This window comes from Lissotriton helveticus, chromosome 10, assembly GCF_964261635.1.
Source record: "Lissotriton helveticus chromosome 10, aLisHel1.1, whole genome shotgun sequence".
Lineage (NCBI taxonomy): Eukaryota > Metazoa > Chordata > Amphibia > Caudata > Salamandridae > Lissotriton > Lissotriton helveticus.
The window spans coordinates 1,194,733,551-1,194,761,321 of record NC_136071.1 but is presented as its reverse complement, the minus strand read 5'-3'; the positions used below and the strand labels follow the sequence as shown (position 1 = coordinate 1,194,761,321).

The 27,771-nt window shown below is 48.5% G+C and overlaps 1 protein-coding gene across 7 annotated transcripts in view; it reads right to left on the bottom strand.

Moving 5' to 3' along the window:
• LOC144784933 (exocyst complex component 1-like) overlaps positions 1–27,771 on the bottom strand; it is a 1,012,560-nt gene that overhangs the window by 63,673 nt on the left and 921,116 nt on the right. The gene's annotated exons all lie outside the window — the stretch shown is intronic.

The following is a 27,771-nucleotide window of genomic DNA, read 5'->3' as shown; positions in this document are numbered from 1 at the left end:
ATTAAGCTGGTTAAAGCAAATCCGTCATAATAGAGAATATTTGTTTTAAAACCCCTTTCCAAAACGGATAAAAAATGATTATTATTACAACTACCACTGTGAGGATTCTGGCAGCCGCACAATCCTATCAGGTATGGCAGGGTCAGTCAGTCAGCTGTTTTTTGCTGTCGGTTAAAGACTAAAGCGATTGTGACCTATGGACATATTTATCAAAGGTTATGTGTCACCCGTGCGCATCAATCAATCAATCAATCAGGTCATTTGTAGAGCGCACTACTCACCCGTAGGGTCTCAAGGCGCTGGGAGGGGGGGGGGGTGCCGCTACTGCTCGAACAGCCAGGTCTTGAGCTTCTTCCTGAAGGAGAGGTGGTCTTGGGTCAGGCGCAGATTGGTCGGAAGTGAGTTCCAGGTCTTGGCGGCCAGGTAGGAGAAGGATCTTCCTCCTGTTGTCGCTCTTCGGATGCGGGGGACGGCGGCGAGGGCGTGGTTGGTTGATCTGAGGAGGCGCTTGGGAGTGTAGAAGTTGATCCGGTTGTTGAGGTAGCTCGGGCCTTGGTCGTGTAGGGCTTTGTGCGCGTGGGTGAGGAGCCGGAAGGTGATTCTCTTGTTGACCGGGAGCCAGTGCAGATCTCTCAGGTGTCCGGAGATGTGGCTGCGTCGGGGGATGTCGAGGATGAGTCTCGCCGAGGCGTTCTGGATCCGCTGGAGTCTCTTCTGGAGTTTGGCAGTGGTTCCGGCGTAGAGGGCGTTGCCGTAGTCCAGTCGGCTGGTGACGAGGGCTTGGGTGACCGTCTTCCTCGTCTCGGTGGGGATCCACCGGAAGATCTTACGTAGCATGCGCAGGATGTTGAAGCATGACGAGGAGACGGCGTTGACTTGTCTGGTCATGGAGAGGGAGGAGTCCAGGATGAAGCCCAGGTTGCGTGCGTGGTCCGTCGGTTTGGGTGCGGCGCCCAGGGCGGGGGGCCACCAGGAGTCGTCCCAGGCGGAGGGCGTGGAGCCCAGGATGAGGACCTCCGTCTTGTCTGAGTTCAGTTTCAGGCGGCTGGTCGTCATCCATTCGGCTACGTCTCTCATCCCTTCGTGCAGGTTGGCTCTGGCGGTGGCGGGGTCGTTGGTCAGGGAGAGGATCAGCTGGGTGTCGTCAGCGTAGGAGATGATGTTGAGGTTGTGTTGGCGTGCGATGGTCGCGAGGGGGCTCATGTAGACGTTGAAGAGGGTGGGGCTCAGTGAGGATCCTTGAGGGACGCCGCAGATGACTTTGGTGGCCTCTGACTTGTACGGTGGTAGGCGGACTCTTTGTGTTCTTCCGTCGAGGAAGGAGGTGATCCATTCCAGTGCCTTCTCCTGGATTCCGATGTTGCTGAGGCGCTGTACTAGGGTGCGGTGGCAGACAGTGTCGAAAGCCGCGGAGAGGTCCAGGAGGATGAGGGCCGCTGTTTCTCCGTTGTCCATCAGAGTTCGAAGGTCGTCGGTGGCGGCGATGAGGGCGGTCTCGGTGCTGTGGTTCGCTCGGAAGCCGGACTGTGAGGGGTCGAGGGATCCATTCGTCTCGAGGAAGGCGGCCAGCTGTTTGTTGACGGTCTTCTCGATGACTTTGGCCGGGAACGGGAGGAGCGAGATGGGACGGTAGTTCTTGAGGTCGGTGGGGTCTGCTGTGGGTTTCTTGAGGAGAGCGCTGAGTTCGGCGTGCTTCCAGCTCTCAGGGAAGGTGGCGGAGTCGAAGGAGGTGTTGATGATGTCCCGCAGGTGGGGTGCGAGGACAGCGTCGGCTTTGTTGAAGACGTGGTGAGGGCAGGGGTCAGTCGGAGATCCGGAATGGATGGAGTTCATGGTGCGGATGGTGTCTTCGGTGCTGATCGGGGTCCAGGTGCGGAGGGTGGTGGTGGGTGGCGTCGTTGCGGTTGTGGCTTGCGTTGGTTGGTTGTTGAAGCTGTTGTGTATGTCCGTGATCTTGTTGTGGAAGTAGGACGCGAGGGAGTTGCAGAGGTCTTGCGATGGGGTGATGTCGTTGTTTCCGGCGTTGGGGTTGGAGATCTCTTTCACGATGTTGAAGAGTTCCTTGCAGTTGTGTGCGTTGTTGTCCAGCCGGTCCTTGTATGCATTTTTCTTGGTGGCGCGGATCAGTTGGTGGTGTTTCCGGGTGGCGAGCTTGAGGGTGGTCATGTTGTCCGTCGTTGGTTCCCTTCTCCAGGCTTTCTCGAGGGCTCGACAGTTCTTCTTGGAGCTCTTGAGTTCGTCGGTGAACCATGGTGTTTTTCTGCTGCAGGATCTGCTGGGTGGGGTTCTCAGAGGGGCGAGTTCGTCCGCGCAGTCGTTGATCCATTTCGTGAGGTTGTCGGCGGCCTGGCTGGGGTACGCTGAGTTGGCGGGAGGGTGCTGGCTCAGGGAGGTGGTGAGCTGGTCGGCTGTGATCTTGTTCCAGCTTCTTCGAGCAACCTGTTGCTGGAGGTGGTGGATCGTCGTTCTTCTGAAGCTGAAGTGGACGCAGCTGTGGTCCGTCCAGTGGAGTCCTGTTGCGTGGCTGAAGGTGACGTCTTTGCTGGATGAGAAGACGGCGTCGAGTGTGTGTCCGGCGAGGTGGGTGGGGGTGGTCACCAGTTGCTTGAGTCCGAGGTTGTCGAGGTTGTCGAGCAGGGTGATGGTGTTGCGGTCGTTGTTGTTCTCCAGGTGGAAGTTGAGGTCCCCCAGGAGGATGTAGTCGGCGGAGGGGAGAGCGTGCGGGCTGACGAAGTCGGCGATGTCCTCGCTGAATCGTGTGCGTGGTCCCGGGGGTCGGTAGATCAGGGTGCCTCTGAGGGTGGTCTTCGGGTTGGTGTGGATCTGGAAGTGCAGGTGTTCAGCGGTGGTGAGGGTGTCATCGGTGTTGGTAGTGATGCGGATGGTGTCTCTGTGGATGATGGCGATGCCTCCTCCGGTCTGGTTGTCGCGGTCCCTCCGGGTGATCTTGTAGCCCTCTGGGATGGCGATGGCGATGTCTGGGGCTGAGGAGGCGTTCATCCAGGTCTCGGTGATGAAGGCAACGTCGGGGGCGGTGGTGTCGAGCAGGTTCCAGAGTTCTACGGCGTGTCTGTGGACGGAGCGGGTGTTGAGCAGGATACACTTGAGGTGGGTGCTGCTGGAGTTCGGCTTGGCGGGTGCAGGGAAGGTCCGGATGCAGGTGAACTTGCAGGCGTGGCAGCTGAAGGGTCCGTGGGTGTGCTTCGGGGCGGCTCGGTGACATCCTGGGATGTGGCCGGTGTTGAGTGCGATGAGGTCGGCGGCGCTGTAGGTTCGTCGGGTCGGCTTCCGTCGGTGGGGGCCAGGGGTCCAGGCGCGGACGGGCGCAGACGGGCTTACCTTTGGCGCGCCTTCGGCGCACAATCGGCGCGCCCGCTGCGCGTGACCGCTGCGCGTTCGCACGGTCGCCATTTAAGGCGAAGTGCGCGGGTGGGCGGAGCAGCTGGGAGGCGGGAGCGGGGAGGGAAACAGAAGAGAAAAGGGGCGGGGCTCAAGGCGGTGGCGGGAAGCGGGGGCAAAGCACGACGAGAAACGGCAAAGAACAAGCACAAATCCAAGTAAAAACAGGGGAAAAAGACAGCGACACACGATCTGGGGAAGAAAAACAAGCACAAATTCAGGCAAAAAAACGGGTGAAAAAGACAGTGACACACGATCTGGGGAAGAAAAAAAACAAGCACAATTTCAGGCAAAAACAAGCACAATTTCAGGCAAAAACGGGGGAAACACCAAGGAGATCGCTCAGGGCGGCAGCGAGGCCGGCGCTGAGACAGAGGCAGGCACTGGGGGCACACGCAGCAGCTGGTGGCCGTGCGGCGCGGGGGTGTCCCACAAGTGGGTCACACTCACCTGCGTCGCACGGTCGCCATTTAAGGCCAAGTGCGCGGGTGGGCGGAGCAGCTGGGAGGCGGGAGCGGGGAGGGAAACAGAAGAGAAAAGGGGCGGGGCTCAAGGCGGTGGCGGGAAGCGGGGGCAAAGCACGACGAGAAACGGCAAAGAACAAGCACAAATCCAAGTAAAAACAGGGGAAAAAGACAGCGACACACGATCTGGGGAAGAAAAACAAGCACAAATTCAGGCAAAAAAACGGGTGAAAAAGACAGTGACACACGATCTGGGGAAGAAAAAAAACAAGCACAATTTCAGGCAAAAACAAGCACAATTTCAGGCAAAAACGGGGGAAACACCAAGGAGATCGCTCAGGGCGGCAGCGAGGCCGGCGCTGAGACAGAGGCAGGCACTGGGGGCACACGCAGCAGCTGGTGGCCGTGCGGCGCGGGGGTGTCCCACAAGTGGGTCACGCAGGGCGACGCAGAACCTAAATTCAGATTCACCAAGTGACCCAAGGCCACCTTGCGTGGCTGAGCGTGGCTGAGCGTGGCTGTGCATGGCTGAGCGTGGCTGTGCGTGGCTGAGCATGCCTTGGCAAATCTGGTGTAATGCACGGCAGTACAAGCCGCTACCTGGCGTTACACTACATGGTGGGGGAGATAGATGGGTGGAGTGTGGGTGTTTCCCACAGACCCACCCATATTCTGCTGCATTCCCGGATTTACCAACACTGGTAGACTTGGGAATGTGTCATAATTGTCGTTTATACGCCAGAGGTGCAACGAGGAGAAATATCTTTATTTCATCTCATTGTGTCTGTTTGTGTGTGCTGTATTTGCACTTAGAAAGAGGAAAATGCCTATGGGGATTGTTTTTGTGCACAAAAGTGCCCCTTCCTGCACAAAACCAATCCTGCCTACAACACAGGCACCCTTGAACCACGGCACACACGTGCCTATATTGGCACAGGGCAGCACATTGCGTGCCAGCTCAAGGAGAGGACAGGAATGCACCATATAATATAAAATATGGCGCACTCGTTCCCTTTTACGCATCACAGGGCAGCAAGGTGTCATGCTGCGCTGCGTGAGACATAGATACATCGCGCCCCTTGACCCGAAAGTAGGTCTCATGTCCATGGAGAGGAATGGGGTTGAATGCTCATGAATCCAGAGAGAGGGAGAACACTCATAATGAATAACTAGGATTAGAAGTACCTTTACATTCAGTGTTACAGGATTATCCATGATATTCTTAAACAGTAAAAAATGGAAAAGCGCACTAAATCCCAAACAGCTGAGGTGAAAATCGAAGACCATAGTAAGGAGCAGAGAAAAAAACTGTGCCAAAGGGTTGCACAGGAATGCCTGACCCACCCACACCAATCCATTCTGGGGTCAAGGCCTACTTACTATCTGGCCACATTGTGACCTGCTCTCCTGGTAGCAGCTCTTTCAGTGTCTCTTGTTATTGTTATTGTTACTTTAGTTTGTATAGCGCCAGTTCACCCACCGGTCTCAAGACGCTTTCAGACCAAGAAACAACCACATTTTCCAGGCTAGCAAAGAAATAAAGTATCTTATAATTAAAGGCCAAAAGCTTCCCTGAATAATGTTGTTTTCAGTTGTTTTCTGAACTGTAGGAGATTGGCCTCCTTACGAAGCGAAACTGGCAACTTATTCCACAACTGTGGGATTTGGGTGGAAAAGGATCTTCCACCCTTTGTTGCCAATTTGAAGCGAGGGCAAACCAATAGTTGAGCATCCGAGGATCTAAGTGATCGTTTCGGATTGTAACGCGTCAGACGATCCTTGATGTAGACTGGTGCTTGTCCGTATATTGCCTTATGTGCAACGCACAGGCTCTTGAATTCCACCCTCTGCTTCACCGGAAGCCAGTGAAGTGTATGTAATAGGGGGGAGGCATGAGCTTTCCTGGGAAGCTTAAAAATCAGGCGAGCTGCATCGTTCATAACCAATTGTAGTTTCTCGATCAGACTATTTGGCAGGCCTAAATAAAGGACATTGCCGTAGTCCAATCGTGATATAATCGTGGCTGACACTACCGTGCGGAGCATCGACTGAGAAAGGAGAGGGACAAGTTTGCGTAATTGCCTAATAAGACCGATACACACGCCAACTACAGTAGAAATCTGGGCAGACATTGACAGATCACTGTCAATTTTTATGCCGAGACTTTTTACATTTGCTGCTGGTATTGGAGTGGGACCAAGTTCTTGTGGCCAGTATCCATCACCCCAGGGTGATGTTCCTGTAGATATCACCAGGACTTCTGTCTTTTCAGGGTTGATTTTCAGTAGGTTGGCAGTCATCCAACTGACTGTAAACCTAAGAACCTCTAGCATATGCGCCTGGGCTTCAGTAGTGTTCTCAATGCTAAAGAGCAATTGAGTGTCGTCGGCGTAGTTAAACACTCGACAGCCCATGTGCACTAACGACTCAATCAGGGGTTTTAGGTAGAGATTGAAAAGTAGTGGAGATAGTACTGAGCCCTGCGGGACTCCGCACTCCACCATACCTACATTTGAGAGATCATCTCCCTGTTGAATCCTCTGTTGTCTCCCAGTTAGGAAGGATTCTAGCCACTTGTAGGCTACCCCTTTTATTCCCAGACTGGCCATTCTATCCAGGAGCAGGTCATGGCTGACAGTGTCAAACGCCGCTGACAGATCTAAAAGTATCAGGGCGCTTGGTTTCCTACTGTCAGCCATGCCTCTGAGCTCATCCAGCACCGAGAGCATCACTAACTCGGTGCTGTGATGTGCCCTAAAGCCCGCCTGACATCCATGGAGCAGATTTTGGGACTCCAGAAGAAGGGATAGATCTTGCAGCACGTGTTGCTCCAAGATTTTTGATAGAAATGGTAGTTGGGAGATCGGTCGATAGTTTTTTAGATTGGCTGAATCTGCTCCTGTTTTTTTTAGCAAAGGTCTAACCCGAGCCTCCTTAAGGCTGGGTGGAAGGTATCCCTTCTGCAATGAACTATTGAGGAATGAGAGGATGTGTTCCTCCAAGATAGGACGTGCCGCCCGGAAAATCCTAGGGGGACAGGGGTCGGCCGGAGAACCAGATTTGATATTGTTCATCAATTGTTCAAGCTTAATAGAATTTATTTCAGGAAAGCGTGAGATGATACATTCTTGAGAGACAGCAATATTCTGCAATGGAGTAAAACCACTAACTGTATTATTTTTAACCTCAGAAAGAATCGTTTGCACTTTTTCTGAGAAATACTGTTGAAAAGTGTTGCTGTCAAATTTTGTTTCGATTTTGCCCGGTATCTTTGTCAGTTCATTCAAAATAGTAAACGTTTCCTTCTGAACATTTTGCGCCTGTTTGATGCGAGTATCAAGATATTCTGCTTTGACTGTCAGAATCAGTTTCTTATAGGCATTTAATTTGGCTTTGTTGTGTTCACAATCTATTTCCTCCTTTGTTTTCCTCCAATGCCTTTCCACACGGCGGAGCTCTTTCTTAAATTCTCTCAAAGGAGGGGTAAACCAGAGAGCGCCTTTCCTCAGCCCTTTGGCTTTTTGTAACTTTTCCGGGGCAATCTGATCGATCGCCTGAGTTAAATTTTTTGTTAAATTCATGTAGTCCTGATCCAGATTGCCACTAAGGGGCTTAATGCGGTGAGGAAGAGTGACTGTCAAGGTTTGCAAATCAACCTTCTTCCATTGCCGAACTTTTTTAGTTTCTGGGCCTGAGCTTGTAGAAATCCCTTTGATGGAAATACCAAAATTGATCAGATAATGGTCCGACCAAAAACAAGGTAGGATATCTTGAATCATCACTTCCGGGTCCGAGGTCCAAACAAGGTCAAGCGTATGTCCCTTGTTATGCGTAGGTCCTTCTACTAACTGCTTTAGACCACTTGTGGACATAGAAAGCTCCAGTTGTCGAGATGTCGAGTCTTTGGGCATTTTTTCCCAGTGTAAGCTAAAATCGCCGGTTATTATTACCTTTTGGTATCTAGTACAGATATCTGATAGGATGGGGGCAAAGAGATCGTTAAATATTGCAGTAGTATTTGGGGGCCGATATATTGTAAAGAGCGCAAAACAAGAGTTATTTGAAATCACCTTTACTCCCAAAAGGTCTGCCAAATCCACTGATTCCGCCATAAGTTTTTCGACTCTCAAATATTTTTTAAAAAGGATTGCAACTCCTCCGCCACGTGAGCCATTTGCGCGATTATGCCATACCGCCTCATATTCTACCGGAAGGGCTGCTAGGATATCCGGTACCGAATTATCATCTAGCCATGTTTCGGTTAGGGTTAAAATGTCTATATCTCCCTCTTGCAAGAGGGTAAATATTTCTAGGTGGTGCTTGTGGAGGGATCGAGTATTCAAACTCCCAACCTTCAAATCAAGTTGACCCAAAAGGGAACTTGGTCTGATAGGTTTCAGGATATGTAAATCTTTTAACTTGCTAATAATGTTTGGACTCAGCCTTACCTTATTAGAGTATAAGTCATGTAGAGTATCTGACGAGTATTTAATACTGTCTCTAACAGGTAAATCACCCCCTCATGGAGTCCTCCTTGTCCCACTCATTAACATGTGAGGCATCTATGCCTCCACCACAACTCATCACATGTTAACATCCTTTTTTTAAACTTTTTTAAGATTTGGCACAGAAGTCCTACCTCTATGTCTATGCATACCATAAACATCACATCCCTCTCGCCCACCTCCTGTCCTAGCTTTTGTCCTTCGCGGACGATCCATCCAGCTTCAACACAAGTGTTCCTGGACAGAGGAAAGTGCAGGCACGTGTTTTTACCATTAACTTGCCTCTTACTATCTTGCAAAGCAGCCATATTTTTAGGTGAGCCTGAGCCAGCGGGCATGCGCTGCTCTGCGAGGCTTCTTGTAAGTACCCTAAACTACTCTGTGTGGGTCTGACTCCTCCCACACATAGGATTGACCTTTGTGTGTGTCATTCACTAAAGCCTGAAACCAGTCCTTGGATGCTTGTTTCCAGTCCAGGGAGCACCTGGCATGACAGTTCGGGCTGGACTGTTCCCATGGGGCACAGGGTCAAGACTGATTTGCATATGGCTGGGTTCAAACTGGAATGGCATGGTGAGCAAAAAAACAATGGATTTAGGCCCAGATCTCTGTGCTGGGGTGAATGTATGACATTGTTCTGCATTCTGTCCATCACCTGTTGTTTTTGCGTCTTTCACTAATGAAAGTATGCAAATGGCTAAAGGCGGGGGCATGTCCCACCTTTTTTTTTAATGTTCATTCCCACTGCGTTTTGCTCTTGGGAGCGAGCAGCGGTGCACAGAGAGGCAGCAGCATTCCTCGTGGCTAAGGTTACACACAACACACCGTGCTTTCGCTTTTGCTTGTTCGTATCTGCTCGAGCCACTGTTGGGATTGTACAATGATTTATGTGGGTAAAATCTTTCAACAGAGCCGTATAAACCGCTTCATGGCCGCGATATGGAGTGCCTATCTATTATCTGCCAAGGCCACTGTCCGGATGTTTCTATGAATTATGTGGTTAACTCTCTCCACTGCGCTGCATAAACCGCTTCACTGCCACGTTATCGGGTGCCTTTCTGTTATCTGCCCAACTTCTGTCCGGATTGTACTATGATGTGTGCTGCGAGTGAGTAACCACTCCCCACAAAGCACTTTAAACCACTTTGAGCGTGGTATGATGTTTATGTTGTATCGTTCCCATATGGTAATTTAATTTATTCAGTGATGGAAAGTTCTTTCAACTCTCAACAACATAAACCTCTTAAGGGGTTGTCCATTCTAGTTCACCACCCACAAACGTCTCAAAGGGAGCAACATAAACCGCTTTAGCACCAAGATATAAAGTGCTCTATTCATCGCTGCAATATAAAGCGACACTTTGCATCATTTATTTTGGGAGTGGATAACTTCCTCCAAATAGTATAAACCGCTCTTTAACAGTGCCATGAAGTGTTTTTCCTGCATCTGCCGGTATTTTACCTACGTGTATTCCTCAGATGGATTCCCTTCTTCCACCGACAAGCATAAACCGCTTATCGCAGATCTGTGAAGCATTTTTCTGTTCTCTGTCTCCTTACCATAGCATTGCTCTGTCATTTATTCCATTGATGGATAACGCCAATCCACTTAGCTCCGTAAACAGCTCCATCACCGCGAGGAAGAGCGGTTTTTAGTCTCTACAGTCTCTGGCATCTTTTGTGGGGTTGTATTTGATCATTTATTGCGCTGGAGGCTGACACTCTCCTCTCAGAGAATCGTAGACCGCATCATCTCCATGAGATGGAGGGATTAAAGAGCTTAAAGACATTAACAAAGCCACTAGCTGTGGCTAAACACTTATAAAGTCCCAAAGGCGAGACCTATTGGTTATGCCAATGCTTGTCCTTGTTTCCTTTGTGCGTGGCTCCCCACTCACATGCCTCACTGGGGCAAAGAGGTTAGGCTGCAATCAAGAGAGCCATAAGGGCACTCTTTAGGAGTTATCTTGGACCCCCGCCAGTGCATCAATATGACTATATGGTGGGAGGCCGGCTGCAACTCCACCTAAAATGGACTCAAACTCAACGATTCCTGGGTCCTCTCAGTTACTCGAGATGGTTATGGAGTAACCTTCCAGGAAAATGCACACAAGCAGTATTGAAGACCACGCAGCTCTAGAAAGACATAATGAAACCTGTAGATTTACTCAACTGCATTCAAGCACTCTTGGCCACAGGGACAGTTGTTCCAGTCCCTCAAGGCAGAGACTTACAGGATTCAATTCCATTCTATTTCTGGTTCCAAAACCAGACTGCAGCTTTCGCTCTGTTCTGGACCTCAAAGCACTAAATTCTTTTGTGGCAGTAGAACCCTTCAGGATGGTGACTCTTCAATCTCTTAAGACCTCGCATGACAAAAGGGGACTTCTTCATGACGCTGTCCCTTCAGGATGCATACTTCCACGTTGTAGGAAGGTGGATACCTGACTATGGTTACCCCTGATTTTTTTGCCTTGTGTTTAGCTGGTTTTCGACTTAGTTGGCCTGGGATCCTGCTAATCAGGGCCCCAGGCTATCTGCTCTCTCTTTAAATGGACTCCATGTACTATAGGTACACAACCAATTTGGTACTGGACACCTTGTCAGCCCCTATACAGTGCACTATAGGTGCCATGGGCATAGGTGCATCCAAGGCCTACCAGGGGCTGCAGCATATCTTTTGCCACCCCTGGCTAGTCCTTAAATTGACACAACTGGCTGTTCACACAGCTGGGGCAAGGTGGTGTAATCACCCCTTGCTTAGATATAGTATACCTATGTCTAAACCTATATCTGGACACATATATACCTATAAGTCACTCCTATGGCAGGCCTTTACAATCCTGGAGGCAGAGTGCTTGGTTTTATGTGAGATGGTGCTCTAGCATGAGCTGAGCCTGTCTGCAGTGTTCGGAACCATTTCCTTACTGCTGTTCCAGGGATACTGCCATACCATATACTCTTAAGTGCATTATAATCCTCGCGGTTAATGCTAACTTTGGTTTGGCTTTATCAAAACATGTCGTGTTTGGTGTCATACGTTTTGGAATACTACCCCCTCGCCAATTCTGGCGACGGGGGTAGCATTCCACCCTTCTAGAGGGATAAGACATGTTACTTACTGCAAATGCGGTTAATCCTAACCAGAGCCCCAGCATCACAAAATGGATGCTGCTGCCACAGACACATGTCTGACCTCCTGCTGCTGGCCGAAACCTGGCAGAGGACGCCTGGACAAAGAGTTTCCTGTCACAGGGAGGTGTCACACCACCCCAGACAGGAGATAGGGGATTGTAGCAGGGAGGGTTGAAAGAAACTAGACACTGCCTGGGGCACACAAGGTGTTGCTGGGCAGATTCCAGTCAAACCGGTTCTGGGGCCATCCAGCCCCAGTCCTGGCGCGAAACTGGACAAAGGAAAGGGGTGTAACGACCCCCTTCCTGGGTCCCACCCATAGGAGGGACCTAGCAGGTAATCCAGCCCCAGATTTGGAATATAGGTGGGAGCAGTGCCAATGCACATCAGATTATCCTGACTGAAACGTATGAAACGAAACTCTGGACCCTTCGACATCCCACTCCTCGTGGAAGACTGAAGAATCTCCCTTGTGGTCAAGGAGTGACCACCCTGTGCAAACAGGCACCACCCAGCACCTCGACGTTTGCTTTGTTGCAGTTCCCGCCGGAACTCGAGCGACAGAGATCGACAAGAGCCAGCTTTCCTGACTTCCAACAGCCCGATCCACAGTCCATGCAGAGCTGGGACCCGTGGAGGCGACCTGAAGCGTGGGAGCGGCCATCTTGAAGGAACAACGAAGCGCTGACCGTGCAGCATCCGAGGCCTCCTCGAAGCTGTGCATTGGAGTCTGAGAAGCTCCAGCCCCGAGCAGCTTGTGCACCGAAGCTCACCCCTCCACACTCGACGGGTGCTGCGTGGGGCCCTTTTGCACTTTCCTGCTCGACGCGTTGGTCCGGTCGCTTGCCCCTTGGCTAGTGGCCCCAGTACCGACGAAACCTTGAACGTGAACAGCTGATCTGGTTGCTCCAGATTGGCACCAGCCTCCCTGAAAAGGAGCATCCGCTCAGACCTTGCTGGTCCGAGTGTTAAGCCTTCTTCGAATCCTGTGCGAGTTGCTTTTGCCAAGGCCTGTTGACTCCGATCGTGAAGCCGACACCGCCAACAGCGATAGCCTTTGTGGGACAGCTCGTGATTCACTCCAGGACATCCTCGGTGCCCCAGAGTCCACGTGGCAGCAGAGACAAGGCACCCGACAACGACCTGACTGCGCCCGACATTGCCTGGTTCCTTCCTGGTCACTGGCTAGTGACCCAGACTTTGTCCCCTCTGCTTTCAGGTACCCTTCAACTTCGATCCACCCTTGGATCGCACCGGACACTTCTCTTCTGGACGCCTGCAGCATCTTCATCCTCAGGCACCATCGAACTGCGTGACGAAACCCGACACAGGTTGGCACCTGTGAACCCGCGTCCTGTGGGTGAGGTAACTTACTAGCGCCGGTGTTCCCACACTGGTACACACCTCTAGTACCTAAGTCTAAAGTTTGGTAGTCCTAGTCCAGTCGGAAGACTCCTTTTGCAATAACATTGTAACTTTTACGCACCATTGACTTTACATTGGTGAAAGCCGTGCTTCCCGCACTGCTCCCGAATCCCGCGGGCTAATCCCGTCCTAACTGTGGTTAGTCCAGTGTAGTTCCAGCGATTCACAGGGCCCTAGGCCTTACCCCAGATCGATTAGTGATTGTTATACCATTTTTTTGATACATGGTTTGAGTGGCCACCGGCCTCATCCAAAACGTGCAACTTGTCTATGTTTAACTGTGCTTTTATTTAAACGCTTGTGCTTCATTGCTCATAAAGAGTAGTGGGGATTATTCTAAGAATAAATACATATATTTTGATAATATATTACTTGTGTGGTGTCCTTTCATTTGATATTACAGGATTGTATATGGTAAAACAGCTGGCTTCACATGTCCTTTGGAGTTAAGCCTTTAAGGCTGCTTAGTCCATGCTACCCCTAGGATAGCTTGTCTATAAGGTTGACTTACAACCACCACCATAAGGGATTGTTTGGACTGATACAAGGTGCCCACAGAACTGTGGACATCATATACCAGGCCAACTGCTCACATTGGTGAGCAGCGGTACGGATTTGAGCTTGCTGTTGTTTTACCTTTGCAATCTTTTTATCAAATTGAAAGATCACATTAAGTACCATAGGTACATATAAATAAAAGCTTAGCATATTTAAGTTCTACTGAACTTAGTGATTGTAGGTAGAAGGGCTTAGCACACCCTGACTACAACTCACTAGTAAGGGACAGTAGGAAAACACTTAGTGTAGGTAGGTGCATCACTTACACCACACTAGAGTCATGTCTGGCACAGGTGAACCCTCAGGGTCTCTACCTGTGAAGGTTGACCTTCCACAGGCAACCTCCAGCTATGACAAATTCAGCTACAAAGACTTGGGTGCCTTATGCACTGCAAGGAAGCTGAGAAAGGGTCACAACCCTACTATTCCCATCATGATAGCCATTCTAGAAAAGGATGACTTAGAGAGAGCTAAGGCAGTTCCCTCAGGATCAGGTGAAGGAGTAGATCCCCCAGAGACTGAGAACACCTCCCCAGAAGTAGAAAATGTGGAGGCAGACCCAGGATCTAATGCTGAAGATTCAGATGTGGATCATGGGGATAACCAGGTACCAATTGGAAGGCTTAGCCAAGCCAACTTGGACCTACATGGAAATGGAGAGGGCCAGCACCTCCCCCGGGGTACATAACAGGATTCTCCCAGGCAATAGGAGAGAGAGAAGCCCTTCCAGGGATTCTCACATTTCTAGTGCCTCAAGGGAATCACAGAGAGGAATGACTTCCCCTCAAAGAAGAGAGCATAAAGCCAGGATGAGAGCACTGAATCTCCAGATAGAGAGAGAGGAATTAGCCCTGGCCCAAGCTAGACTTGCTCTTGCAAGAGAGCAAAGATTGAGTGGGGAGACTCCCACGGGTGGCAGCATTATCCCAAGAGATAAGGACAGGTCCTATGACAATAGAAACCTGAGTAAAATTGTGCCCCCCTACAAAGATGGGGATGATATCCACAAATGGATAACTGCTCTTGAGAGGGCCTGCATGGTACAGCAGGTCCCTGAGGATCAGTGGGCAGCAATCTTGTGGCTCTCCTTTTCTGAGAAAGGGAGAGATAAGCTCCTCAATGTTAGAGCTGAGGATGCTACAAATTACACTGTCCTGAAGAGTGCTCTTATTGATGGGTTTTGATTAACCACTGAACAATACAGGTTGTTGTTCAGAGACACCCAAAAAGCTCAGACTCAGGACTGGACTGATTTTGTAGATTGTGCTACTAAGGCTTTGGAAGGTTGGCTACATGGCAGCAAAGTACATGACTATACAGGATTGTATAATTTTATTATGAGGGAGCAGATCCTAAGTAATTGTCAGAACCAGCTTTTACACCAGCACCTGGTGGACTCAGATCTGACCTCTCCACAAGAATTGGGTAAGAGGGCAGACAAATGGGTCAGAACCAGGATTAGGCCTAAGAATCAGGGTAATGACCAGAAGAAGGATACTTCCAAGGCTCAAGAGAAGGGTGGGGATAAATCTAAAGAAAAATCTCCCACAGGGCCCCAAAACTCCAAGGGTGGGGGTGGGTCCCAGAACACTTCCTCTGACCAGAAGAGACCTTATTGCCATGTCTGTAAACAGCCTGGCCACTGGAAAACTGATAGCAGTTGTCCCAGAAATAGCAATAAAGAAAATATACCTCCAAGTAAGGCTCCAACACCTCCTGTTACTGTCAGCAGTAATCCCCCAGGTGGTGGGAGCACCCCCAAGAATGTGGGTGGGTTTACTTTTGGAGCTCAGGTGGATTCTGGCCTAACCAGGTCCCCTAGTCCAGATACTCTTGTCTATGAGAATGGCATGGGGTTTGCCAACTTCACTGATTGCCCAAACACTCTGAGCAAGTATAGACAGGAGCCCATCATCAATGGTCAAAAAGTTGAGGCCTAGAGAGACACAGGTGGCTAGTATCACCATGGTGACTGAGAATCTAGTCCCCTCAAGGCAACTTTTACCTGGTGCCACATATCAGGTGACAAACATTGATGGAGTTCAGAAAAATCATCCCATGGCAGTAGTAAATCTCAGCTGGGGAGGTGTCACTGGCCCAAAGAGAGTGGCAGTGTCATCAAACTTGCCTGTAGATTGTCTACTTGGGAATGATTTAGAAATCTCAGCCTGGGCTGAGGTGGAACAAGAAACCCATTCTAAAATGGTAAATCTCCATGGAAAGGTTAGTGGGGCTGTAATGGCTACAGGCCCAATCCAAGATGTCCTTCCTGAAAAGGTTGGTAGGGCTGTGCAAGACTCAGCCCCATCTTCAGCAGAATCCCTTCCTGAAAAGGTTAGCAAAGCTGTTATGATAACAGCCCATACCCAAACTGAGTCCCTTCCTGAAAAGGTTGGTGCGGCTGTCATGGCTACAGCCAAAACTCAAACTGATTCATGTGTTGTGAAGCCTGACACTATGGATCACTCCACACAAACAGAGAGCATGGAGGAGGAGGAGGAATCTCCCACCCACCAGACATTAGGTAAGGATCAGCCTCCTCAGGGAACTGATCTTATCCCTTGTGAAGGAACTGCCCCAGAGGTAGTCAGGCCTAGCCTGACAGAGCCCCTGATGTCAGTAGACCCTTCGAAGGTGGGACCCAGTCTGGAGCAGGTAACCTGCCCCTCTCTACCCTGCCTCAGTCAGCCCAGGGCTACAGAGGTCAAGGAGGTCAGGGAGCCCCAAAGTGCCCCTTGTAAAATAAAGCACCCCCATCAGCAGATTAGGGGCACCAAAGCTAGCAGCCCTAGCAAGGTGAAAAAGTTACAAAACTCCTGAGGCATCCCCCTTACCACTAGTTGGGGACCTCCCACAGATGGAAACTGTTGGGCACAGCCAAACCTGGGACCTAAGGGCCCCAAACCTGACCTGTCCCCCCAGTAAGCCAACAGAAGGGACCCAGCCTCCAGCTGTAGGCAGCCAGAGGTTGACCCTGAGAGCACAGTGCAACTCAGTCAAGGAAAGAAAGGCACACATGGTGGAAGAGGATTGGAGGAAGCTGAGCCCTAATTTAGTGGAGCCTCACTTCAGTACTCCATCTCAACACCAGCCTTTTACTTTGCCGAAACACACCAAAGGTAGTGATTCCCTATGGTGGAGACTAATCAGGGCCCCAGGCTATATGTTCTCGCTTTAAATGGACTCCATGTACTATAGGTACACAACCAATTTGGTACTGGACACCTTGTCAGCCCCTATACAGTGCACTATAGGTGCCATGGGCATAGGTGCATCCAAGGCCTACCAGCGGCTGCAGCATATCTTTTGCCACCCCTGGCTGGTCCCTAAATCAACACAACTGGCTGTTCACACAGCTGGGGCAAGGTGGTGTAATCACCCCTTGCTTAGATATAGTATACCTATGTCTAAACCTATATCTGGACACATATATACCTATAAGTCACTCCTATGGCAGGCCTTTACAATCCTGGAGGCAGAGTGCTTGGTTTTATGTGAGATGGTGCTCTAGCATGAGCTGAGCCTGTCTGCAGTGTTCGGAACCATTTCCTTACTGCTGTTCCAGTGATACTGCCATACCATATACTCTTAAGTGCATTATAATCCTCGCGGTTAATGCTAACTTTGGTTTGGCTTTATCAAAACATGTCGTGTTTGGTGTCATACGTTTTGGAATACTACCCCCTCGCCAATTCTGGCGACGGGGGTAGCATTCCACCCTTCTAGAGGGATAAGACATGTTACTTACTGCAAATGCGATTAATCCTAACCAGAGCCCCAGCATCACAAAATGGATGCTGCTGCCACAGACACATGTCTGACCTCCTGCTGCTGGCCGAAACCTGGCAGAGGACGCCTGGACAAAGAGTTTCCTGTCACAGGGAGGTGTCACACCACCCCAGACAGGAGATAGTGGATTGTAGCAGGGAGGGTTGAAAGAAACTAGACACTGCCTGGGGCACACAAGGTGTTGCTGGGCAGATTCCAGTCGAACCGGTTCTGGGGCCATCCAGCCCCAGTTCTGGTGCGAAACTGGACAAAGGAAAGGGGTGTAACCACCCCCTTCCTGGGTGCCACCCATAGGAGGGACCTAGCAGGTAATCCAGCCCCCAGATTTGGAATATAGGTGGGAGCAGTGCCAATGCACATCAGATTATCCTGACTGAAACTTATGAAATGAAACTCTGGACCCTTCGACATCCCACTCCTCGTGGAAGACTGAAGAATCTCCCTTGTGGTCAAGGAGTGACCACCCTGTGCAAATAGGCACCACCCAGCACCTCGACGTTTGCTTTGTTGCAGTTCCCGCCGGAACTCGAGCGACAGAGATCGACAAGAGCCAGCTTTCCTGACTTCCAACAGTCCGATCCACAGTCCATGCAGAGCTGGGACCCATGGAGGCGACCTGAAGCGTGGGAGCGGCCATCTTGAAAGAACAACGAAGCGCTGACCGTGCCGCATCCGAGGCCCCCTCGAAGCTGTGCATTGGAGTCTAAGAAGATCCAGCCCCGAGCAGCTTGTGCACCGAAGCTCACCCCTCCACACTCGACGAGTGCTGCGTGGGGCCCTTTTGCACTTTCCTGCTCGACGCGTTGGTCCGGTCGCTTGCCCCTTGGCTAGTGGCCCCAGTACCGACGAAACCTTGAACTTGAACAGCTGATCTGGTTGCTCCAGATTGGCACCAGCTCCCCTGAAAAGGAGCACCCGCTCAGACCTTGCTGGTCCGAGTGTTAAGCCTTCTTCTAATCCTGCGTGGGTTGCCTTTGCCAAGGTCTGTTGACTCCGATCGTGAAGCCGACACCGCCAACAGCGAGAGCCTTCGTGGGACAGCTCGTGATTCACTCCAGGACATCCTCGGTGCCCCAGAGTCCACGTGGCAGCGGAGACAAGGCACCCGACAACGACCTGACTGCGCCCGACATTGCCTGTTTCCTTCCTGGTCACTGGCTAGTGACCCAGACTCTGTCCCCTCTGCTTTCAGGTACCCTTCAACTTCGATCCACCCTTGGATCGCACCGGACACTTCTCTTCTGGACGCCTGCAGCATCTTCGTCCTCAGGCACCATCGAACTGCGTGACGAAACCCGACACAGGTTGGCACCTGTGCACCCGCGTCCTGTGGGTGAGGTAACTTACTAGCGCCGGTGTTCCCACACTGGTACACACCTCTAGTGCCTAAGTCTAAAGTTTGGTAGTCCTAGTCCAGTCGGAAGACTCCTTTTGCAATAACATTGTAACTTTTACGCACCATTGACTTTACATTGGTGAAAGCCGTGCTTCCGCACTGCTCCCGAATCCCGCGGGCTACTCCCGTCCTAACTGTGGTTAGTCCAGTGTAGTCCCAGCGATTCACAAGGCCCTAGGCCTTACCCCAGATCGATTAGTGATTGTTATATGGTTTGAGTGGCCACCGGCCTCATCCAAAACGTGCAACTTGTCTATGTTTAACTGTGCTTTTATTTAAACGCTTGTGCTTCATTGCTCATAAAGAGTAGTGGGGATTATTCTAAGAATAAATACATATATTTCGATAATATATAACTTGTGTGGTGTCCTTTCATTTGATATTACAGGATTGTATATGGTAAAACAGCTGGCTTCACATGTCCTTTGGAGTTAAGCCTTTAAGGCTGCTTAGTCCATGCTACCCCTAGGATAGCTTGTCTATAAGGTTGACTTACAACCACCACCATAAGGGATTGTTTGGACTGATACAAGGTGCCCACAGAACTGTGGACATCATATACCAGGCCAACTTCTCACACACGTTACAATGTACGTGGAGAGTCAACGGTTCCTCAGGTTGGCCATGGGAAGGTCTCAGTTCCAGTTTTGTGCGTTCCCATGTGGTCTGACAATGTCTCCATGTGTCTTCACACAGGTACTGGCACAGGTGGTGGTTTCTTTACAACTTCAGGGCTTTGCTGTTTTTCCCTACCTTGAAGACCGGTTGCTCTCTGCTCCCTCTATTTCTAAAACAACATCTATGTGGAACACCTTCAGGCTCCATCCAGTGGCACAGCTTATTTCAAATGCATATGCAACCAATTCTTCACTTCTTCACACTTTTCATAATTTCACATTCATCTCTGTTCATTATTTTATCACATTCATCACTCTTTTCATCCACATGCCAGGAAACAGCATTTTTCCAAGTTTCTTATGTAAATGCAGGGCCATCCGAACCTCTTAGCAAAAACACGTGCTGAAGCCAAAATCCGTGTTTGTGTAGAGAGCAGTCACCCCTGAAGAAAGGCCCTGAGTGGACTGAAATGCATTGGGTTACAATAAAACTGCTTTTCACGGATTTTGGCTTCAGCACGTGTTTTTGCTAAGAGGTTCGGATGGCCCTGCATTTACATAAGAAACTTGGAAAAATGCTGTTTCCTGGCATGTGGATGAAAAGAGTGATGAATGTGATAAAATAATGAACAGAGATGAACGTGAAATTATGAAAAGTGTGAAGAAGTGAAGAATTGGTTGCATATGCATTTGAAATAAGCTGTGCCACTGGATGGAGCCTGAAGGTGTTCCACATAGATGTTGTTCAGTAAATTACGTGCTGCACGGGCTGAGCACGTCACCAGTGAGCACGCGATTTGGACAAAGAAAACTGGTTTAATATTTTGGATGAATTACGGTGTGCTACCCCACCCCCAAAAACATGTTAGTTCCCTCTATTTCCAAGGCAGAGGAAGCAGTGACAGCGGCGACAACCTTGCTTCAGCAACTGGGATTACTGGTCAATTTGCAGAAGTTGCAATTGGTGCCATTGCAGGTAAGACAATTTATTGGAGGGTGGTTCGATACAACAGCAGGGGTAGTTTTCCCATCAAATGAACACTACTTTGTCCACGATCCAGTCTCTCCGAGCATTCACAAGTTACTACCCGAACTTGGCTCACGGTTCAGGGCCTTCTAGCAGCTTCAGCAGCAGCAGTCCCATGGGCCTAGAATCACATAAAACCTGTATCCAATCACACCTTGGGTTATTGGTCTCCGAGCTCAGAGAAGTTTGCACAATGGATTTCAGTTACCACAAGGTGTGTCCAAGAGCTTGCTTGGTGGATGGAGGACAAGCATCTCCAGAAAGGGGTGTCCTTTCAGTATCCATCCCGGGTAATATTAACAACAGACGCCAGACTTTGAGGTTGAGGGCAGTTCTGGAGTGTCAGGAACAGAATGCCCTGTAGTCACCCTATGAGAAAAGTAAGTCCTCCAATTTGAGGTAGTTGTGTGCCGTTCTAAAAGATTTTCTGTTCCTTCAGGATCAATTAGCGATCAGGAATGTCTTAGTCAGGACAGACAACCAAGTTGTATTGTGCTACCTGAACAGATGGGGGGGGTGGGGGGGGGGTGCACATAGACTCTCGCAAGCAACTGTCATATCAGATTTTTGCAAGGGCAACACAGTCGGTCCCAGCATGGAAAGCAGTGTACATCATAGGGGAGTTGAATTACTGGGCGGACAGTCTAAGTTGCAACGCTCCTTCCTTAGGCAGCTTTCACCTGCCCATGGACCAGCTACAATAGATTTGTTGCAGGTTCTGGTTATTTTGGTGATGACTTTCTGGCTACGCCGCCTTTGGTTTTCACCTGCTTCTTAGCTTGGCAGGGCGATACCAAAGGGGATGATGGAAGGAGCACTTGAGCAAATCAAACACTCACCCCTTGTCAACAGATCTGGGTTTAATCCATCCCCATTCTTTAGCCCACTTCACCACCCCAGTTCAGATATGGCCATATGCAAATCAGTCTGACCCTGTGCCTCATAGGAACAGTCCAGCCCGAACTGCCAAGCCATGTCTTCCCTGGACCAGAAACAAGCATCCTGGGACCGGTATCGGATTTATAATCCTCATCAGCCAGGCTATCTTGAATCCAGTGGTAGAATGAGCAAGGGACCCACGACTGGGAATACCCTGCCAACTTAGGGTGAACAAAGCGATACCAAAGGGGATGATGGACGGAGCATTTGAGCAAATCAAACACTCACCCCCAGTCAACTGATCCGGGTTTAATTCATCACCATTCTTAAGCTCACTTCACCACCCCAGTTCAGACATGGCCATATGCAAATCAGTCTGACCCTGTGCCTCATAGGAACAGTCCAGCCCGAACTGCCAAGCCATGTCTTCCTTGGACCGGAAACAAGCATCCTGGGACCGGTTTCGGATTCATAATCCTCATCAGCCAGGCTATCTTGAAACCAGTGGTAGAGTGAGCAAGGGACCCACGTCTGGGCATACCCTGACAACTTAGGGCAAACAAAGCGATACCAAAGGGGATGATGGACGGAGCATTTGAGCAAATCAAACACACACCCCCAGTCAACTGATCTGGACTTAATCCATCACCATTCTTTAGCTCACTCCACCACCCCAGTTCAGACATGGCCATATGCAAATCAGTCTGACCCTGTGCCTCATGGAAACAGTCCAACCCGAACTGCCATGCCATGTCTTCCCTGGACCGGAAACAAGCATCCTGGGACCGGTTGGCAGGGTATGCCCAGACTTGCTCACTCTACCACTGGATTCAACATAGCCTGGCTGATAAGGATTATGAATCCGAAACGGGTCCCAGGATGCTTGTTAATTTCTTATGGACCAGCAAATAAAGGAAAGAAGGCAGCAATGGCAACTGTCAGTAGATGGGTTAAACAAGCCATTTTTCAAGCCAACATTTTTCATGCCTTCCTGCACAAAAACAATACTGCCATTGTCACAGTCACCCTTGCAATATGGTGCAAGGGTGCCTACGTTGGCACTACGCTGCATGAAATGTGCCAGCGCTATGAGAGAGCAGAAGTGCGCCATATCGTAGAAGATATGGTGCATTTCTCACTTTCATGTAGAGCAGCAAGTTGCCTTGCTGTGTTGAGGGAAAGGTTAGTAAATCTGGCCCACTATGTTTAATCTACTCATGATCTCACCTCTAATTGGGGGTGGGTTAAGAAGCTTACTCTCTATGCACACTTAACTATTGCAGTCTCTCCATGCCATCACCTCTACGGAAGGACAGCAGATAAGAAAATAAGTTACTTACATGTAACTACGGTTATCTAGTGGTATCTTTCATAGATTCACATGCCTGAATCCTTCCCGTCGTCGAGATGGGAGTCCCACAGTAAAATATCTAAGCAGTGCCTTAAATCCTTAATAGGCTATAAAGGCTCAAGACCATCTAAACAGAAGCCTATCCATGTCCATTTAAAAAAAGGACTAAATGTTGGCATCCAGGCAATCAGCTGCTAGAACCCTCTAGAACACTCCCAGCAGAAGCCAGTTCTCGTCAGATTTTCTAAGCACAAGTGGGAATTAAGGATACCAAATTCAGGGAGAACTGACTCCACAGGGAGGAGGGTAGGTTGCAGGTGAATCTATGAAAGATTCCAATACTGCATAACTGTAGTTACAGGTAAGTAACTTATTTTCTTATCCAGTATTGGGGTATCTTTCATTGATTGACATGCCTGAATCAGAATAGCAGAAACTGTACAGTTGTTAGCGGGCGGTGGGAGACATATAATCGTAAACTCCCAATGTTATAGCCATATACCAGAAACATTTCTAGTAGTCATAAAATCTAGTATAAATTGTATGCATTAAATGTTCCAGTAAAGTAAAATGCTAAAGAAACATCACTGTTGAGATAAATCCTTCAAGAAACGTGAGTATTCACATGTATATACACTCCTACACAGTGATATATATATATATTCACTGAAAAAACCATAGGTTATAGACCATATATAGTTAGGAATTAGCATTTAAAAAACCTTATTTTACTCACACAAAACCATTGAAATTCCATATATAGTTAGTTGCACTAACTATATATCGCGCACCCGCAATCCACTGCTGATCATGTCACATATTACATCATTCATGACATGGTCAGTGACATCACTGATGACATCACTGATGACATCTCAAATGACATCACTGATGACATCACTGATGACATCTCAAATGACATCACTGATGAGATCACTGATGACATCATCCAGTGACTGTGTGTTTCTGTAAAGTTTAAATATGTTTTACATATTGAAGAATGAGTAGATGTATAAGTGTCTGGACGAAGGATTTAGTAGGTGCATGACTGAATGTATGAGTGAGTGATTAAATGTGTCTCACTGAGTGCATGGGTTAGTGACTAAACTGTCTTAATTTGTGCATCATTATGTCTGTTGTTCTGTAAACTGCTGCATGTGTTGATCAGTAGCTATATGATTAACTATATGGGTTATTGATTGATTGTCCAAGTATTTGTATAGGAGACTGAGTGTGTGTGTGGCTGGCTGGGAGGTGTGTGACTCTGTGCCGATCAATGTGTACTTGTATCAATGATTGTATAAGAAAGTAAGTATGTGTTAGTGTATGTTTGAAAATGTAAGGTGCTCTATGTTTAACTGTATAGACAAGAAAATGGAAGTGTGATTGATTCTTTACAGGACTGACTAGGTGTGTGAGTAACTCCATGGATGAGTGGCAGAGTGTAAGTGTCTGTATAGGTGTATGAGTGCATATGATAGTGTTGTAAAGATGAGTGATTGTATGTATGAATGATTGTATGGGTGAATGAGTGAATGTGTGTGTAGACGTAGGAATCAGTGAGTACGTATGTAGTAACTAGTATTGGTGTGTCAATGGTTTCAAAAATTATACTCTGTATTTAACACTGGGTGAAACAGAGGTTATATTAAAACGTGAGGAGATGCATTGTATTGTCACATGAATGATATCATCAGTGATGTGGTCATTGATGTCATTTGAGATGTCATCAGTGATGTCATCAGTGATGTCACTGACCATGTCATGAATGATGTAATATGTGACATGATCAGCAGTGGATTGCGGGTGCGCGATATATAGTTAGTGCAACTAACTATATATGGAATTTCAATGGTTTTGTGTGAGTAAAATAAGGTTTTTTAAATGCTAATTCCTAACTATATATGGTCTATAACCTATGGTTTTTTCAGTGAATTTTCAAGGTTTTGTAAATGCTAATTCCTAACTATATATGGTCTATAACCTATGGTTTTTTCAGTGAATTTCAATGGTTTTTTAATAGCAAATATCATAAGCTGTCGAATGTCAAGTACGTGGTAAGTAAAAACATTTTCGTGTTTATGCACACTGATCTGCTTTGAATACTGCCCCCCACCCCTCATTTCTATTAGGAGTACTCTCTCTTTGCAGATAGTGAAGGGTAGTTAACGCAGCCCTTTGCCCCCTTTGTAATACGTCGTGCCTGCTTCTCTCTCCATTTGATTGATTGTTCTCTTTGGTTCATTCTCTATTTACAAACAAGCACAGAGTCGCAATACTCTGTTTAGTCTTTGCAGATAGCGAAAAATCGTGTAAAAAAACAAAAGGAATCGAGCAAAATCAGTAGGCCACTAATGGGATCTCTTTTTGACCTCGCTAAAATAGAAACATTAGGAACAACCTGTTGAAAATAGCAATGCGTATGTACATAAGCGGCGTTCATTTGTGTTCACAGTACCCCTTGTTGATTGTTTCAATCGAGCATTGAATTGTTCGAAGTTAATTCTCTTAAGGATCTTCTCTACCTGCAAACGAGGAAGAATAGGAATATTCTCTCTCCCTTTGCAGATAGTGAAGGGTAGGTAACGCAAGCCTTTAACACGTCGTACCTATTTCATTCCTCATTGATTGATTGATTGTCCGAACATTGACTGTTTGGGAATTAGTTCTTTTTGGAGGTATTCCCTGTTTGCAAATAAACGTAGGAAAATCTTTGCAAGTAGTGAAAGGGTACGTAATGCGGACCTTTCTCCCCCGTTGTAATCTGTCATGCCTATCTACTCCCCACTGATTGATGCACCTTTTTCACCCGGACCATTTACTAGAGATACGTCATCTGGCCCGACCAGAGAGCACCCCTAGTGAAAAGGACATATGCAATAATAACGAAGTGATCACTGTATCCTGTTAACAGAAACTTTACCATGAAACAACCTGGAAAGAAAAAAATAGGAAAACGAAAATCAGTAGGCCACTGATGAACATGAACTTTTATTAAACAACAAACAAAGAAACGATAACATAACGTAATGATAAAACCTATTAATGTCCTAGAAACAAGAAAACGTTAAAGTATGCCAGTGGTGAGAGACCAGAAAAACAGTCCGAGAAACCAAATCACCCCTCGCTGTCCCAACTCATGCACTCTGAAAGTTCAAAGTTTTGAGGAGTGCTTGTAACATTGTCTGAAGCCTATTTGCAATTGCTTCATCTTCACTATTCTTAAAGTAAGTGGGGGCTGTTGTGATGCGGTGCCACCCTGAACCGCTTGACGGAGGCCCCCGAGGGACGGTGTCATGTCGCGGACTCGGAGGGGGCGCTTGGCTCCGGCCCCCTCCCCAAGTCGTGTTGCCCTGGTGTGGCCTGAGATCGCCCCCGACATAGGTGGCCGGCTCCCGGGGTCAAGCGGAACTTTTTTCCTTTTGGTGACTCTTCCATTCTTCACCTTGTCCCACAATCCGTTTCACCTAAAGACACGCTGTAGTGGGGCACCCCTTTTCCGTTTCATTTGCCATTCAGCCCGCTTTTGCTACACTGTGCCTCTTCCGCTATTCAGCTGTTTACCGCCCGCTCTTTCGACTACAGCGTCTCGCTCACCATGTACTTGAGTTGCTCCCGCTCTTGCGGTGCAGCGATAGGCGGCTGCCACAGGACTCTCAAAATGGCGGCCATCTCTTCAGATTTGGGCGTGGTCCACTAAAATGGGCCTGCGACACCTTGGAACTCGGACGCTTGTCTGCTAGAGCTTGGGCTCCATTCTCGAAAGCGTCCCCTCATCCTTGAAGATTCTACAAAAGTCTTGGGGGCCCCCGACTCCCGCAGGCTTCTGGTGGGGAGCGCCTAGCATGATTGCTCGTGGAATGGCCACGACGGAGCTACGAAATGGTGGTGCTCTCATGCTAACGCCAGCTTCAGTCTGAAACATCCAGAAACACTGTAGACTACCAATTCGATCAGTTCCGGTAGCGCTCCAACGTGACCCGGTAGAGAAGAACTTGCCCTCCCCTCTTTGACTGATGGTTCTTGTTGCCTGTCCCTTCTGTTGTCATTTAACAGAACTATTTAGCCTGCTGAAAGGGGTTGTGTGCCGTCCGCTGGTTGGTGGAGACATTTTGACTATATTCTGGACCTGCGTTGTCGCGTAATGCGTCATATGACGTGCCGCGTTAGAAAGTTTAATAAATTATTAAACACAATAAACAATCCTTAAAAAATAAAAAAAAATAAAAAATAATCAACAAAACCAACAATCAATTAACAACAGTATTTGAAAAGTCTATCATTCATTTTTCATTGCAGTACGCTGCCCAGAAAGCTTCCCGGTTCCCGGACCGGGCGCTACCCACGCAAAAAAACAAAAAAAAAATTTTTTTTTTTTTTGCCCCGCGGGGCCGTTTTAAAGCCTCCACATTAAACCTAGGGGGTCAGGGAGGATCTACTATGCCCCCTTATGGTTATTTGCCCCTTTGTTTTGGCCTCCTCTTGTCTCTCGATCCTACCGAGAGACAAGATGGCGGCCGCTACGGACTTTTTGGAATGTTGACAGACGCCAGAGAACCAATCAGCTTCGCTTCACAAAGCTCCGTTGCGCGAAAAGTACGCGTCCTGGAGCGCTGCCCAGAGCGCGCTTACAGATATATATCTTTTTTTAAACGTTAATTTCTCAAAATCCACTGGAGCACATATATTGAGACCTACAAAAGGCACATCGGGCTACCAGTCCCTACAATTTTGCCAAGTTTCGTGCAAATCCATTCAGCCGTTCGGGCTAAAAGTGAGGCCAACCGCCCTATGGAAATTAACATGGGAAAAACGCGTTTTGGGACCCCCCTTTTTTCTCGGCCCCCCCTTGACGAACCCCCCCAAAATTTTCAGGGGCTGCTCAGAAACAAAATGTGCCATTTTCCTGAAAATTTCAGCCAATTCCGTCCACAAACGCCAAAGTTATTAGACATAGAATTTTCAAAAATCCCATAGAGAAAAAATCCTAACTATATATACCTACTGGCGACCGCCAGTAGGTAATATATATATATATGTATATATATATATATATATACACATATTGTCTATACATTTTCAGTTTAACGCCATGCCTTTATTAGAATAAAGGGAGCTCCTCTTATGTCAAACAAAGAGGCTGACCTTATTTGAAGAGATGCCACAGCACCGCCTGACCAACCGCTGCATCCTCTCATTGTGTAGATTGTAAACAGTAATGCTTCGT